Source organism: Pavona decussata, unplaced genomic scaffold, assembly GCF_977016875.1.
Source record: "Pavona decussata unplaced genomic scaffold, jaPavDecu1.1 SCAFFOLD_262, whole genome shotgun sequence".
NCBI classification, from domain to species: domain Eukaryota; kingdom Metazoa; phylum Cnidaria; class Anthozoa; order Scleractinia; family Agariciidae; genus Pavona; species Pavona decussata.
Genome location: NW_028145665.1, coordinates 810,001 through 827,936, shown reverse-complemented (window position 1 = coordinate 827,936; position 17,936 = coordinate 810,001). Strand labels below are relative to the sequence as shown.

At 41.2% G+C, this 17,936-nt stretch overlaps 3 pseudogenes; all 3 read right to left on the bottom strand.

Moving 5' to 3' along the window:
* Positions 1-1,182: 1,182 nt before the first annotated feature.
* On the bottom strand, positions 1,183-8,794 carry LOC146456026 (uncharacterized; annotated as a pseudogene).
* LOC146456027 (uncharacterized) lies at positions 2,910-3,770 on the bottom strand (annotated as a pseudogene).
* Positions 8,795-16,376: 7,582 nt separating the features above from the next.
* LOC146456025 (uncharacterized) overlaps positions 16,377-17,936 on the bottom strand; it is a 2,357-nt pseudogene continuing 797 nt past the window's right edge.

The window sequence follows — 17,936 nt, the reverse complement described above, 5'->3', positions numbered from 1 at the left end:
AGATCTAACTATCGTAGGATTTCCCCATTTGGATTTCCTTTGTGATCGTTTCATCATGGGACATGCAAATAGCAAGCGGATTGAATCTGGTGAAATCAGCACTCTTGGCACTGCTGTGAATTAAAATAGTAGAAATTCTGTGCGCAACTGAAGACAGTTTATTGTTTCTGCACCTCGCCAAAATTGCTGTAGACAGAGCGATGGCGTTTGTGATTTTTGAATCGCGTGGAATGGACAATTTAGCACAAGCTCCCCTTGCACACGCAAACCAAATGGGGCACTTGCTCATAACTTCCCCGACAATCACAGCGTTTGACATCTTTTCGAGTTCCTCAGGGGAAGATTTCTTCAATGTGTTCAGGGATTTACAGTAAACATCAAACTCCAGGTAGATCGCGGCTTGAACAGCCCCAGGCAAAATGTTTTGGACTTCTTTTAGCTTAAAAAGAATGTTCACAACCGCTTTGCAGTCATTCCGTGTGATGTATTTCACCAGATTTCCCTCCTCGCTGCCTTCATATTCAGCCGTTTTCTTGGATTTTGCATACGTTACTTTGACGGAAATGGACGTTTCGGCCGGTCTGTTTTGTTTTAGAACATGTTCGGCTCCGGTAAGATCAGCGGAATTTTCCTTGTCCTCAGAGCCTAGCGCCAGAGAGTGACGAGATCGAAATTCGCTTTAAAATGGCTGCAAGTCAGAAAAAGATGGCGCTGGTTCTATGCAAATTGACACACAGGCGGAGTTCTTGTTCTGTGAAGAATGTGGGGACTTGCCCATTTGCTTTATCCCCTCATCCTCCACAGTTGTGGCCTCTTGGCTAGTAGCGATTGTGAGATTTGGCTTGTTAATATTTTCTTTGATTTGATGAAGCAGAGAGGCGCAGTTTCTCACCTTGGTGCCACACGGCCAGCAAACTTTAGACGCAAGAGAATTCCCTTCGTCCAGTTCAAGGGAGAGATCAACTGTAATTACTTTCGCCAGCATCGCAACGTTTTACCCTTTCTTCGGGGCTCAAGGACCAATCACCACCAATTTCCTTTAAAAAAGGAAAATCTTTAAATGACATGCTTGTCAGAGCAAAAATATAAAGAGGTTACACATCAAAAATGTTTCCATTGTTAGAAGTCGTGCAGGCCTGTCATCCCTTGCTATCTCCTACTGTGACTTAAACAATGAGTGTATCACCTACCACACCTATCCAATCTTAAGTTAGAAGCAATTGTATTGGCACTATTTTGGCGTGCTTCGTTCCTTGAATTTTCTATTAGCTCAATCACAGAAATAGGTCGTACATTCCCCAAGAGGGCCTCAATTGAATTGCAGTGAATTACATATGCATCAATTGTTTCAGTGCCATGGAGTTTGATAACAAACAATAACAAAAACTGAGCTAACAGACGGTGAAAACTAACAATAACAAGAACTGAGCTAACAGATGGCACAGAAGCACATGGGGTTAAATAACTAACACTTCCCTTTGGTGTCCATTTATTATTTTTAACTTTCACAATAAAAGCAATCCATCAAGAGTGTGTCGACGTGTAATAATTTACTGGCCAGTGTGCTAACTTAAAGAAATTAGAAAGCCATTGGAGTACCTGGATCTGTAAATTTATATGAACTGTAAGTGACAGTTAATACTGCATACCAACTATGGTCTTCCCAGTATTTCTCATGGCTTTCTCCATCTGAAGTTCCAGCTCCCTCAGTTTTGAGTCAATGAGGGATCTGTAAGGCATGAAGCGAACTGGAGTGGTATGTGGCTTTCTATTGCGCGATTCATCGGCAATCAGAACACCAACATATGACTCGCAGCAGTGCACTTCTTGGTGAAAAGATCTTTCAGGTAACTCAACAAGCCTTATTTCACTGAAATCAAATTACCAGTTGCACCATCACCCCCCCCTCCCTTGCTTGAAAGCACTAAGTTCAGCCTGAAAACTTCTCACTTTCTTTATAAGGTCCTTGAAACCTACACAAGTCCAAGCCAATTCCATCAGTGTGTGGTCAGATGATCTACCCCCGTGAAGTGCCCTGTTGTATACTCCATTTGCAACAACAGCACCAGCACTAAGAAATTCCAGATCGTTCTGCAATTCACCAAGCAATTTCTCCACATCATTTTAAATCACCCCCGACCTTCCTGGGGTATCAATGCCCTTAACAAAAACACTTTATTTATCCTGATAAAAGACCAGTCAGTCAAACAGCAAAGGTTGACAGACTGGTATCGTGCTTTGTACTTATTACACAACGCTTGCAAAGACCCATCTCCGAGATCTTCATCTCCAGACCAAATACCCCGCATACTCTCCCACAAACCTTTCCTCACATCACATCCATCCGCTTTAATCCACCATCGTCCATCTGGGATGCTCTTTAAACATTTTGATTAGCTGAATATATTAGAATGTTTGCTTTTCAATAACTTAGTGTTTACTCTCAGAAATCGTTTTCATGGGTGAATGATGGGTAATTTTGAAGAAGAGCTCCCCAAACCAACTGTCGGCCGACTGTTGACCAACAATCGCCCAACAGTCAGCCAACAACCAGCAACAGTCGGCCGACAAGCAACCGACAGCCGGCCAACAGTCAGCCGACAGTTTATAAACAGATTGTCAACTGACTGTTGGTGAACTGTCGGTGAGTTGTCGGTAGGATTTAGGTTGAAAATACATTAAAATAAATGCATTATAAAAGAAATAAAAGGGATTGGATTAGATTTGGTTAATTTACTTGCGTTTCTGCTCGTGTGCTGTGTGTGCGATCGTTGCTGGGATGCCATATTGTATTTTTGCATAACTGTTTACTTATACCCAATCCCCCTCAGTTGTCGTTATTTGTCATTTTATTGTTGGTCATTTACTTTCGCAAACTTCGTGGTTCCTAAAAGAGCCGTTTCTTAGTTTTACTCGTAGAAACGCTAATCAAACTTGAGTGGCAACAGCTTCCCTTCCCTCCGCATGTTGGCCATCACAGGTATGTACCACCTGAGGCGCCTCCTGCAGACAGCTTCAAGGTCTTTAACTGACGCGGACTAGTCAGGGATGCAAGATCGTGTTCTCTAGAGTCGACGATCTTCAACTTTGCTATGGCCACAAACTCTTGTAGGGTACTTCTGGGGCAGTTGGCCAGCCGAAAAGCATTCGCCATGCTGCAATCATTTTCTGTTAGGATCTGCAGGACTTTCTGGTAGCGCTTATGGATTCCCGCGAGGCTGTGCATACTGACTCGATTTGCACCTATCTGTTGTTGTTGTTGCTGCTGCTGCGGTTGATCTCCTCCACTTCTGCGAAGCGTCTCCAGCTCTGTCTTCAGAGCGCCGATGGTCTTTTTGGCATCCGCCAACTTGTTTTGGAGGGTCTTGATTGCTTCGTGTCACGTCCTCACCAGGTTAGCAGCTCTTCAGCGTCAGCAGTAGACTCTTCTAACTCCCTCTCTTTGTCTGCCAGCTCGCCTGCGAGTTCTTGGTTCTGCTGCAGGTTCCTGAGGGACTCCCCTTTTCGTTTGTGTTTTTTTGCAGCTTATCGTAGAGTCGCTGTAGCTCTTTGTTGGAGGCGGTCAGAGAGGACTGTGATGACTGCACTGCTGATGTGAATGGCTCAGGTCCCTTGCGCTGTGTTTCTCCTTTTCTTTTCTTTTTCTGTGGAGCCTGGGCCGTGCATAAACACTGGCGAACATCACCGTGGCATACACTGCACTTGTGATTACAATGAAATATGGAGTGGTCACCACCACAGATAATAAATTTTAGAACTCGCTGAGACATTATTTTCGTGTGGATTCTCGTGATATGCCTTAATGACACTAATAAAATTTCGAGCTAAGTTGTAATGCCGTTAAACACTTTGGTAGATTGAATTCACAGAGATGTGAATGGTTAGTAGTTACAGAAAGGAATACTAATGATTAATTGTGTCATTGTTTATTAGCCAAAACCAATTACTTTTGGAAAAATTTTTGGAAATGAATACTGTGCTATTACCATAACTTAGTTTCCATTGGTCGATTTTGATCCGACCGATGTTGTAAAAGGATCACTCAAAATTTAATTTGGCTGACAAACTGCCTAGATATCTTGACGAGTTGAACTGGCGGAAAGTTTATCCAGGCGATCACTTCGATAACCTGTTAGCTGACAATGCCCAGTTCCACCCTCCCAACTTAGTTTGCTTTGTTAAACCACAATCGGCTCCTTTAGGAGCCACCAAGTAAAAGAAAGTCTTTTACCAACAAATCATCCTGTCATGTGTTGTAGCTTTTAATTAATGGCTTTCTCTCATGCACATTAAATGATACTACGATAATTGAATTTCAGACAACAAAAATGTCGGACAACATTAGCCCCCAACATGAAAATCCTACGCAAATATATTATACTGTTTTTGTTTTATATTTGGAAGCGCTCTGTGAAAGAGGGAAGGTGCAAATATGTAAACACAGCGCCATCTTGGTTTTTGCTCGTGATCGTTAGGATCATCATTCTAGTGTTAATTATTTTAGTTAAACAGTTTACAATATAATAGTATGTGTGCGTGTTTTCTGAGTGGTAAGTTTTGTATTAGGGAGCTTAAGCATCGACAATGAACGACAGGACAACGACAGCCGGAAGTAAATTTGTGATGCTTTGAATGAACTGCGCATGTCAGTCTCAGTCAAGCCGTCGTCATGCGTACGTCGACGACTGAATTTTGAGTGAGTTGGCGTTCTCTCGAAAACGTAAGTAAGTTAACCTGTTTAAACTCGCAAAAACTTGGTGCATACTCTGCCTTTATTTTGTGTGGATTATTTGATTCCTTATTGGTTGATAAAGCCTGTTTTTATCGGATTTTGTTATTTATAACTTATTCTGTGAACGCGCCACTTACGAGTGTATTTTTCCAGGAAATCCAACATCGCTTCTTCGCAAGACACTTCAATGTTTCATCTCGTTTTTATCAGTATTATCATAATCTGAACTCCAATATAATGGTTCGGTCGTTTTCTGGGCAGACTCACTCAAAGCCAGTAGTCTGAGTGACACCATGTCACTGCAACCTGTTACAAGAGAGTGATGAAAATGTCAACGTTAGTAAAGACAAACTTTATGTGGACATACATGACACACTTACATACAGAGGGGTGCAAAGCATTATAGGGCGATTCCAAAACGCTTTTAACTACGCTTATTGATGAGAAAATGAGTTAAGTTTTAGCAGGAACAGTGGATAATTTCAAAGAAAATTATTTCCAAATGGACATTCCTCTTATTCGATTCTCTTTCAACTACTGAATGTATGTATAGTTTTAATTTTACAGCTTATTTTGATGGAGTAATACGGAACAGTGTTTTGTTTGTAACATAAAACGTAAGCTTAGATACTATAAAACAAGCTCAGTTCGTGGACTGTTCAAGTAGACTTATAATCTCACTTATATTGTACGGTGGAATTGATCTGTCGGTAGCCCTTCGGTAAACTGTCGGTCCACTGTCAGCCGACAATTTACCGACAGTCAGTTTGGGGAGCTCTTCTTCAAAATTACCGAATAATGGGCAAATCATGACAAGCAAATAATATCTAGCAAGTCATGTGTAAAAGCACAGATGAACACAACGCAGTGAAATAATCAGTTGAAGCATCAACACAAATAAAAATTCAAATGAAATTCTAGCCTCTCTTGTCTGTGTTCTGATGCAGTAAAATGCATGATTAATTCAACATTGAGTACCAAACATGCCTAAATGATTCTTTTTAAAATACCTGCTTGGATATCAACTGTTTTTGAAAAACCAGATAACGTATTGCGTCTTTGGATCTGGCGTGGCCCCACGCTTATAATAATAATAATAGTTTATTGATATCCCTTTCGCAGCCTAAAAGGCTGAATTACAAGGATAGTACAAGACACTATGGTATAAAGACAGTTTGCTAAGAGTCAATAGTATGCGTATTCTTCTGACACACAAGGTCACTCTCTCTTTCAAGAATTTGTGTATTGATGCTTCAACTGATTATTTCACTGCGTTGTGTTCATCTGTGCTTGCAATGTTTACTTTACTCTTGAAAGAAAGAGTGACATTGTTTATTAGAAGAATACCCATACTATTGACTCTTAGCAAACCCAGTGACTGACTATTAGGCAAACTCACTACGTGACTGGCTACATAGGCTAGTCTTACTGGCAGCTAGTTTTAAAAGACGACAGAATGTGCTGAAAAATAGTGAAAATCACAAACCATAGCTAAAAAAATCTCTTTAAATGAATTTGTTGATTGAAAACATCCGTTACTGAGTTATGTTACAGGAAAACAACAATTATTAGATGGCTTGCTTCTGGTTATTATTAACTGTGATAAATGTGCTATTAACTCCTAGTCAAGAGGATTGAGCTTGCCGTCTAATTTTATTAAATTTCGAAAGTAATGACCCTCACTGCTTTTGGAATTAGCAACCTTTTGGGTACGCTACTTTTGTGGGATCATGACTTTAGGTTTTGTTTTTACATAGCAAACCATAAAAAGAAAAGCCCTGAATGCAAATTGTATAATGCTTTGTGCTATAAGCCTTGAAAATACCTTTCGTTGTTGTAAGGTTCCTTATATATCATGATCAAGTAATGCCAGTGCAAAAAGATGTTAATTGTACAGTTGATTGATAGCATATAGATTTTTAACCCTTGGTATAGCCGGCTTTAGGTGTAAGGTGGTCTTGCTTCTTGCAGGGTGAGAGGGTATTTGTTAGTAGCCATAAAGTCTTGACATTACATTCAGGGGGAGGGGGGTCGCTATTTACAAAAAAAAAACTATATTATACGGTTTAAACCAACCTTCATCGGATCAAACAATCCTGGATTTCTTTTTGAGTCATGAGCGATGGGTTTTATGCCATGAATCTCCTCCATTTCTTGTGAAACCATCAACCCATTTCCGTATCCCACTGTTGATGTCCACTGACATGAGTTCATAAATGTGGAACACGAACTACTTCAGAACAAGAGGTAGAGTTCTCTAGTACTGGACTTACAGGGTTGATATCATCCAAAGTATCACCTGCCCAGTCTAAATCATTTAAACACAGCGAGGACTCTTGCAGTGCACTAAGGATAACATCAATCTGTTCCAACAAAACTGCTCCCATTGCAACTTCTGAATTTGTTAGCACTGAATGTGGTCCCACTGAATCTGCTGCACTGGAATGAGAAGCATGCAGCAAGGACTCCGCAGTCTCAGTATTTACCTCCACTTCGTACTGCCAGACTGGTCCCCTGTGGAGGCATAGCCACTTATGACCAAAATGAGAGAACATGGTCGCGAGCCACGAGGCATAATGTTCTTCAATGCCAAGGTTTTGTCTGCTTCTCTTAGCAAAGAAGCGGATATTATAATCCAGCAGACCATATGGCATTATGTTGATGGGCATTCGGGGACTTGGACCCTCAAAGCACTTAGATTAAAAATCAAGTTTTGTTTCCTGTTTATAAACAAAGTTTTTATTCCACTCAAGCTTTTGGAAAGAAAGTCAGCATTCACAAATTTAAAAAGTCCAGTCCCTTACTTTCAACAATTGTGATCTTTAGGAGATGGTCAAGGAGCTGTGTGTGTAGCCTGTGGGACATACAGTTTTTAAAATTGGAAATGAATTCCTGTATCAAATCTCCAACATTGGATGGCAGTGGTCGCGCATCTTTCGCTGGGGAGCACTGAAAGATGGGAGTCAGAGGGTTATCATGGATAGCCGTGGCAGGTCGTTGTGGAGTGCTGGTGTGATGGTCTGTTATGGCACCAAAGTCAATTTCATTGTTGATGTAATTGATCTGTAATGCCTCTTCAGCCGCAGACAAGGTGGCAAACTGTGGTGACAAATGTTTTGTTACCATTGGTCGACAGGATGCACCTTAAAGAAAATGAGCAAAAAGAATTTCAACTACAAAGAAAGCTTCAAATATTCAACAGTGAAATTTAGTCTTTTATGACAGATTGAGCATGACAGTACATAGCTTGGTAGCAAAATGAAAAACATTCCTAAGCCTCAGATAATTCAGCAATTCATTGTAACTAAACGCACACCATCAAATAATATATAACAGTTTTATTGAATTTTGACAAACCTGTCCTCAAAGAACTACATGCTTTGTTTACCGCAGTGGCACAAGCATCCCAAAACTTGGGATCTCTCTTCGTTGGCCATTTATTGGAAGCAGCATCATCCCAAAACAAGTTAATGTACTGAACCAAAGCAGTGGTTTCTGCATCGGACCACTCTCGTTTTCCTGATGACTTTTTGGAAACACTTCCTTCTTGGAATAAGCTTTTTCTGCTAGTTCCTTCCGCCGCTGGCGACGATGGACGTTTACATTCTGGCTTGGCTGGCATGTTGCCACTTACAACAAGAGGCCTTTTCATGGCCATATCTGCTTACCAATATACCATACAAAAATGGCTATATCTCGTGAAGCGTTGGAGAGCGTTGGGGAGCGTTTATTTCCAGCTGTAGATGAAAGATAAAAGAAGCCATTTAGACCTTTCTTTTTATTCAAACTAACAGAAACAACAAATTCTAGGGTCTAAAAAAATGTTCTCATATTACATGTGAATGAACGTGGATTTTTTTGCCGTTTAAAAAACAACAAATGTTGATCAATTCTACACAAAAAAACCGTGTATACTTTCAAGGAGTACTTATCTACTTATTTCAATTAGAAAATCCACAATAAACAGTCTGAATGGAGTAGAAAATGCGTGCAATAACTTACCGCATCACAACGCTCCTGCCGCCATCTTCGCAAATACCAGTACCAGAATGCCACGCAATCCCAGTGCGGAGTTGCCTTCCAGGGCGCAACATATGTCAATTATGACACACGATTTGCTTTGTCGGCGGGTTAGATTTGGAACGTAAAATCCCTTGATTCGAACTCAAAGTTCTTAATTTTTCCAACTCCAAATTCTTTGATTCTTGTTGGAAGGTGTTTGGTTTTCAAAAAATGTTACGGTTTCCCAGGCAGACAGAGTTTTGTGATCACCCCCTGGTAAAAGAATTGTTGAAATGCAAACGGAATGGCCTTGAAAAAAATTTGAAAGCTCGTAAGCTTACCTCTGGGGCCATGTAGTAGGCTGTTCTTCAAATTCCTTTCATATTCTCTTTCTTCAGAACTTTAGACAAACTAAAGTCTGGTACTCTGATATGCCCTTTCTCATTTATTAAAGTGTTCTCCAACTTCAAATCGCGGGTTAGACAAGTATCAAAGAGGTGGGCATAAACATAAATAGGCTGTCAGCTATTACATACATTTTTTACTGCTGACACTAGAGATATTAGGGATCTTAAGTTAAAAGGTTTCTTCTTAAACCGCAAACCTCACACGTCGGCCAGCAGTACAGTTCAGAGTTTGCCAAGTGTATATAAATCAGGCTTAAGATTTAATTTTTCTTTTACGTGTGGTATACTCGCAGCAAAAACAAGATGGTGGCTGCACAGAGGATAGTATCGATGCATGCACTAATGAAGTTTAAACGTGGCGTTATAGAATTATAACTAGCGAAAAAATCTGCCGTAATTCACTAACCTCCTGACAGTGTCCTTGACGTTGAAACCTGAACCTCAAAAATCAAACTGGAAGGAAGGATTAATTACCAGAGTTAGAAGGATTAAGAACCAGAGTTGACAACGGTAACAGCTGCTTCGTTGTCGCATGACACAAGGAATTTGCGATGGGAAAGCTTGGAAGCCCAAAACTTAACAGCTACGACAATAGAGTTGTAAAGCGGTGATATGTTCTGCACTGCGCAGGATGTCTTCGGGAAACTCGCACATGAAACATTCGTTAAGACGAGTCGCCCCGCCACAATGCAATGATGCGTCCGTGGTAAACTGAAGATCGTCGAATTCCTACTGTTGAGGCTTATGAGTGAAGTGCCGTTGAAAAGTGGTAGGAAAGCCAGCCACCAAGCTATGTCAGCTTTCATGTTTGCTGAAACCGGAAGTCGGACACGTGTTGATGGAAAAGCACGTAGACTGTTCAATAAACGTGACATGAAAATGCAGCCCGGTTTAACATAAGCGGTCACGAAAGAGAGTTTTCCGAGAAGAGACTGCAATTGCCTTAAGGTGTAAAATTCACGAGAAGACCAAGAAGACAGTTCAGAGAGCAAATCCTTTACTCGGGTTTCCGTAACTGAGAGCGTAAAATGTTCGGAATCAACCTCCACACTGAGACAAACCATGTTGGTGGAAGGTGGACAATCATTGTCAGGTGAAGTCTCGGTCCAACTTCGTGAAGTAGATCTTGTAAACTTTGAAAGGCACGTGAAGCCCGCTCAGGGGTGTCAGCGCCGTAAAAATCGTCGAGATAAACGTCAGCGAAGAAACCGAGTTCAGAAAAACAATGAACTAGCGCTTTAGTTGTTCTCTGGCAAATCATAGCGGATGTCCTCAATCTGAAAGGACAGCGAGTGTCAAAGTAGAGCAGGTTCTTATGGCGGAAACCAAGATAAAAATAATCCTTAGGGTCAATAGGTAACTGGCGGTACGCTCGCTGAAGATCGAGCTTGTACAGTAAACACCCCCTGCCGTGTTGTAAAATGAATTCGCAAAGCCGGTCGATGCCAGGAAGTCGTAGTTTGTAATGTTTGTGTAGATACGTGTTGTCAGGAATACCGCTGTTAACCAAGCAAGAAGGGGGAAAACTCAAATCCATGACCACGCGTCTTTTCATTGAACTCCGCTTCGGTACAGTCTGCTGTGGAGAACAGATCAATGGCCGTGGCAGAGGATTATGATGAAACGGACCAGCAATAGCGCCATGCTCAAGTTCGGTAGCAATGTAAAAATCAACATGCTCCGAGAAGAAAATCGCTGAAGGATGATTAGAAGCCGATGATTCGGGTAACTTGTCAGCGGTGTAATTTATCGGCCATCCGTAGCGTAAAAATTTCACGACGTTTTCATTGTGATAGTCCTGTAATCTGGAATCCCAAGCCGTGATATTGAGGGGTGTATCCATGGGGACCTTTGCCCCAAACACGTTAGGCAAATCATGGTTTGAGGCTAAAATATGTTTTATGATCCGTGAAAGCGAGGCCAAACTGTCCAATTGGGAAGCCGAGATAGCGTCAGCCGTAAAACTGTCCGTGTCCAAAACGACCTGAGTTGATTGTTGTGCAATGTCATGTAGTCAAAGTGGATTTTGCGGAGGCGGGATAGGATTTCTCCTTTTCGGGCAGTGTAACATTGGATGCTCCTTGGTACAGACGCGACATTTGTGACGGGCATTGAAGACATCTTGGTTTGATTTGTCACAAGAACACGAGCCGTAGTAGTTCCATTGATGACAGGATTTTTGTGCTTCGGGTTTTGCTGGTGGACGCAGTTGATATGGAGACGCCTGAATGGAAGAAGATACCGGGTTGACGTTGGAACTAAACTAAGAAGAGCGAAGATCGGAATGCTTGAAAAAGGTAACTGCTTTGTCCCGAATCTCGCTAGAGCTCGTTCATTCCATACGCCATAACTTGATCTGCTTTGCAATGTGCAAATGAAAAGAATGCACTCTTGACCAGGAGTAACTTGATGCCTTGAGCATCAACAACTCGAGATAGTCAAGCATGGCGTATTTCTTAGCAATATCATCAGGTTTGATCATCGCTAAAAAACTCGCTACAAACTGTGGTAAATCAATCTTATTAGAATCAATACTATTGCTAGTACCTGGGGCAAACTCGTGTGGCCAGTCGACGGCACGCTTCTTCTTAATCGCTCCAGCAGACACAGATGAACTTGTTTTCTTGCCAGAATCGCCATCGTAAGAAGAACTGGGGGCGTGGCGCAGACGTAAAACTTGGAGCTCTAAAGCAAGCTTCACTTTTTTTAGCTCTGCCAGACGAATCTGCTGTTGAAGGTCTCGCTCGGGAGAAGCTGATGGTTGTGGGAGCTGATGATGAGTGCTTGTAGACTGTTTAATCTTGCCTATTTCTGGTCTGTAGGAGGGAGAACGTCTTGACCTAGATGGTAAAGATTGAGGTCATGAAGCTTGCTTTGTAGCTCTGCAAACTGGCGACCAGGATCTGATACTTTTGTAGGTTGCTTTGAAGACGCGCGCTTCACTTTCCTTTTTGTTTCGTTTCTATCAGGATCTTGTAAATCAGAAAATAGCGAAGGTGAGGGTAAAAGGTATCGTTTGTCCACGTCTTGGAGATCGTCATAAATGAAGCTAGGATCCCTGTATGCTGGCTTTGTCAGTCTAGATGAACGCCTAGGTTGTGGGGGATCTGTGTAAGAAGCTTGAGGATTTGATTGAGCCATGATGAAGAAAGAGCTTGGTCGATAACGAAATTAAGCTTGACTGCATTACAAGAGATTATGACTGATTGGATTGTGAGCTAGCTTGACAGAGTATTGGCAATTTATAAGGTTCATGACAACTAGCAACGGCAACTGCATTTGACATGGTCCTTGTTGACCGTGCACTCAACCTTCCCATTTTTGATGTCCGTAACCTCAAAGGTGTAAGCCACCTTGTGTGCATCTAGTGTTGCCATCTGTTGTATTGCTGTGGGTAGATTTAAAAGTGAGATAGGGCCGTGGATAGCAGCAGTAATGATATCTTCCCAACCAATGTTCATTTCTCTCAGGACCTTACCTGCGTCAAAGGATAGTTCTTGAAATTCTTGATTCAAGCATGTAGTGTTTGCATCTGCTGTCTTGACTGATACACGTTTGCCTTTCAACATATCCTCCACTGACATAGCATTCACTTTCTTCATGTATTCATTTCTTTGTTCTTCAGTCCACTCAAACCAACATCCACTGGCACTTGAAGATGGGTTACAACATTTGCCAGTTGGTACTTTTCGCTCAGTCAGCACATGGCCAGCTTGAGCCGGTCTTACTCACCTCGATGTGTTTCTTAAAAAATATGACATGTGGTTTAGAAAATTTTCTGTTCTGCTGTCTGCCTTTGGCGCCGAGGTACTCTACCTTGGTTTGAGACATTGTGTGGTTCATAGCCTCAGAGGAGTTTGTATATGGTCGAATTGGCTTTCCATTGATATCAATTGGCAAACCAGCTTGTCTGCGATACTTCAATGTCATCTTTCCAATAAGATCATGTGATGTCACCTTTAGACATTGAATCATGATGCATAAGATAAACTGATGATTTTAATGAACACTAGAAAACATCAACCACATGGTTCGCCATGATGGTAAAAGGCTATCCCAAAGTTCATAGCGAGACAATTACTAATTGCAATATCCAGTTGTAGGACGTCCGGTTAATTACATAAGCATTACAGATCACACTTGTCTTCTAAGTGTTTTGATATCTGGGGATGATAGGGATCATTTTTTTGAAGTAGTTCGTTCTCTTTCTTGTCAAGCTCATCTCCATGAGAGAGCGTTTCTGCGTGACTTCTTCCCTCTTCTTTTCCTTGTACCCCAAACATCTTGTTGAGAAAATACTTCTACTACTTCTTCTCTCAAATTCCAATCTTGTGCAATACTGCCTTGCAGTTGCCTACAAAGTGTTTTACACATCGGAGAGCTGTGGCCTTCGGTAAGTCACTCTTCAATGCCATTTCAAGGGTGTCCATTAATGGAACGAAATCTGTTATACAGTAAATATAGATCAGTCAACATAGACAAATTACCTCATCTTTCTGTATAGCTTGCCCCTTATTTGCCATGGATTGTAAAGGCTGTTCTTTCAGGATCTACCTTCTCGCAAATTATACAAAGTCCTACAGTATTGACCTTATTCCAAAATGGCTACTTTTTTAATATTCTTTAAGTGGTACAGTCGGACCTCTATTAAGCGGCCACCTATTAAGCGGCCACCCTCCATTACGCGGCCACTTTCCAAAGTCCTGAATTATTTTTTTGTCAGTAAAGTTCTGTATTCGATACCTCTATTCAACGGCCAACCTCTATTAGGCGGCAAGTTTTTAAAGTCCCTAGGGTGGCCGCTTCATAAAGGTCCGACTGTATTTAAATTAGCCCTTCTTGCCTCGTTCTTAAGCTTATAAATCAAAAGAATATACCGTAAATGCTCAAATAAGCGCCTGGGTGCTTATTTCATTTTCTAAGGGGAGAGGGGGCACTAAAGTGAAGGGGGCGCTTATTTCATTTATCAATTTTTAGCCTCAAAATGAAACTATTTCTATTTAAAACCAAACTGCAACATAAAAATTCCAAAACCTTATAGAAAACTACTTTTTGCGAACGCGAAACGTTCTTAAGACTTTTTCATCAAAAAGTGTATTTTCTTTCTGCAATAGAACAATTCTAACAAAATTATGCGTTTGCTATTATGAATTGTTTTGTCTAAAAAGAAAAGCCTGCGGTTAATGTCCAGTTGTCTTCAAATTAAACATACAATAAAAACACATTGTTAATGTTAAAATATCGTGTCTCTCCTAAGCATTTGGATTCTTAATCAACTTTAATTTCTGTATCGCTGTCCTCAGGTAATGCTGTCATAGGAGCTGCATCTTCGACATGCAATAGCGTAATGTCCTGAAATGGGTCATTCTGCAGTGTTTGGTGAAGTTGCTGTTGAACTGCCTTCAGTTGTGCCAGGCCAGAATTTCCTTTGCCACCATTCTTCTTATTCTCTTGCAGTTGACACCAAACTTTGCTGCAGCTTTTTGGTTACTGCTACAATCATCTGGAAATCGAACAGCCTTGAGTTTAAACTCGCTAGAATAAGAAGAGTTCTTCAACCCTGCATGAGATGTAGATGCCAGATTTATACTTGCTTTCATTATGTCGATGCCAGAAATGCTGGAAATGGTCACAACACAAGACCAAGCATGCGGTAGTTTGAGAAGCTCGGAATAGACCACCCATGAGAAGAGACCATATTGCATCATGTACCAAACATGTGCGCAACTTTCGTCCGCTGTTTGAAACATGGCGTGTGCAAGTTATACCTTAACTTGGCAGATGGTTTACGAAATAGAATTTGCGTCTGTGTAAAGGGGACATCATGTTTATAAAACAGAGTGGTCACCAAAGCTTGGAGAAATGCTAGTGTGTCGGAAAGACTAACGAAAGGAGGCTAAAGAGCATGATGAATATGCTGTTGGAACATTCACTTAAGAGAGTAGCAAGCTGGTTGGAGATGTACGGAAACTCATTTTTTCTCGTTGCTTATTACAACTTCTGAGCCTCAGGAGGGGCACTAACTCGCTTACTTGAAGCTGGGCGCTAACTCGAGCATTTACAGTATTACCTTGAACAAGACAAGAAGGGCTAAATTATTTGAATGCAAACAAAAGAATGTTAAAGTGGAAGCCATTTTGGACTAAGGTTTATATGTAGATAATTACGTATCCTGCAACACTAAAATCGCCTGTGTCAAAATGCCACATGGCAATAAAAACATACAAATTACCTCGTTATCTTTCTCTACAGCCTGCTGCTTACAGCGTGGCCCACGCAAAATAGAACTGGAACAAAAAGGAATAAAAAACTGGAATTAAGACAGCATCAATCCAAATTACTCATGATTATTAATTTGAAACATAACAGAGTCCTTCCTCAACTGATTTAAAAAATTGGCATTTGTGAGTTATTATTCTTGATCACTTTTTGGGTACTTTGCTTGTCATTGTAATTAACAATTGAAATCAACATTAGTTATTCAATGTGCCCTTACTTAAACTTTTTGTTGTTGTTGTGAAACAAACTTATACCACATAGAATACCAGAATCGAAGAGATTATCAATACCCGAAAACTTCACTGAAACTGTTTGTATGTGTACCATGACCCCTGGTATATGAGAAACATACTTAACTGGTTCAACTGTTGGAACTGCGAGATCTGCCATTAATAACCATGCAATTGCTTTGTTTCTGGCGTATCAACATACCAAGCATTATTGCTGTGATGTGATCAGATGAAATTATTACTTTCCTTCCCTGTTACACTTCAACTAGTTTATATGTGGCCGTCCGTTGAGGGCTTTAGGCCAATAAGTGATTGATTTATTAACAAAGACTCTTGATTTTGTGTTTTCATAATGAAGCCAATCAAATTCTAATTGGATTGGAGTTTCATTGAATTTAATTTAGTTATAAAACACCTTTGCTTGGCCCTGGATAAATGTACCATTAGTGTGAAGTGGGGAGCCTGTCAACCAAACATGCAAATCTATCATCTAACAATGACCTAGCATGATAATTCCAGTAACCCTTTAAGCATATTCTCCTCATTACTTCCAGGTAAATGTTTTGTTTCAACTTGGGGTAATTTGTTCAAAGATTAAGACAGTTTATTTTGGTGACCAATCTAAGTTGTTCCCGACACTTGTATGGTGGTCAGGTAATGGTATTGTAAAGAAAATTAGCACTGATTGCTATGCCGAGAACTTGAAGGCTTACATTCAACTAAATGTTAGCGCATGGCAAATGTTTGGCCTTCGCAAAATGCTAAGAGGAAATTTTTTTTAAATTGTTCAAAACTTTCCAGGTGGGAGACAGGAAAAGTAATTGTGCGCCCAAAGGCCCCCACATAAGGGAAGCACAAGTTGTGGTCAGGGTTGTGCTGCAGACATCCGTGGTCAAACTGTACAGTTATTCCAAGGTCTGTTTTCCTAATCTCCCTGCGTTTCTGTCCCGTCAGTCAACGAAGTACTCCAGCTGGTGTCATCTTGGGTGCTGAAGGTTTCACTCTCTTGATGCTCTCCTGTAGGAGATTGATCCGGAACATCTAATTCTTCTTCGAGATTCCAAGCGATAGCTTCTGTGTAGCCCGTTATTTGATCATCCTCAAGACCAAGAGGCAAGTCTTGGAAGTAATCCATGATGTACTCTTCATTGTGACGACGTGAGGAACCTTTTGGAGAAAATTTAGGTGCCATCAAGGAAAATAGGTAGTTGGTACCAACCTTTTGCCCCAGAACAAACAGACTTCGAGTAAGTTCCGGATATCTGGAAATGACATCAAACAACCCATAAAGTTGCAACCCCCTTTTGAATTGCTTGAGGCAGAGGGCCCTCCTGCTGAATATACTGACAACAGTTGAGGCAGTTATGGAGTCCAAGTGCGCTTCATCGATAACCCCAGTGTATCCATGGTCAATGATACTCTCTTGATCTAGAACATTGCTTTGTATCTGTTGATGTAGCCCTCGTTCAGTTGACGTCAGATACTGTTCGGGACTGACACTTGTAAAGTCAATGTCACCCTCCAGAATCAAAGTGTCATAGACACATTCTGCTAAAAAGCATGGTGGTGGCCCTCCTTGGGCTAAGCTTGTGGCCACTATTTCCCCGCACGCTTGGAAATTTCCATTTTGGATGTCATTGGTTGAGTGTACTGGGTTGCCATTGGGAAAGAGCTTTGTGCCAATATATTGAACTGTAGAGGTAAGGAACTCTGTAGCCAATGTAACCAAATCGATCCCATCTTTTCCTAGGAACTTGATCCTAGGTTCTTGTTCGGGAGATACTTTGCGTGCTTCTCTGCGCCAGAGGTTGAGAACTCTCTCTAATGGTGTACCTCTTCTTAGTACAATGTGCAATGACTCTTTTTCTCTTAACACCTTCCCTTCTAGTCCTTTAACTATGCCAGCTTGATCATCAATTGCTGACTGATGATCAATACCCTCGTGCAATTGGCTGAGTTCAAGGTCAGATACAGATATCTCTCGGTTGAATTCTTCATGTAGGGACAACGCAACTTGTTCATCGCTCTTGATTTGGATCACTTCGTCGTAACCAAGTGTTGTTGTTTACACACTAATCCCACACGGCATATGCAATTTGGTTGCAACAAGGGGATTTTGTGCCCCCCATAGCATTGATGTAAGCCACAGTGGTGGAGTTGTCATTAAGTATTTTGACATGTTTATTCTTTAGCCTGTCACCAAACGCCTGCACAGCAAAATGAACAGCCTTTACCTCTAGCTCATTGATGTGCAACTGGCTTTCTGAAACGGACCATAAGCCTTGG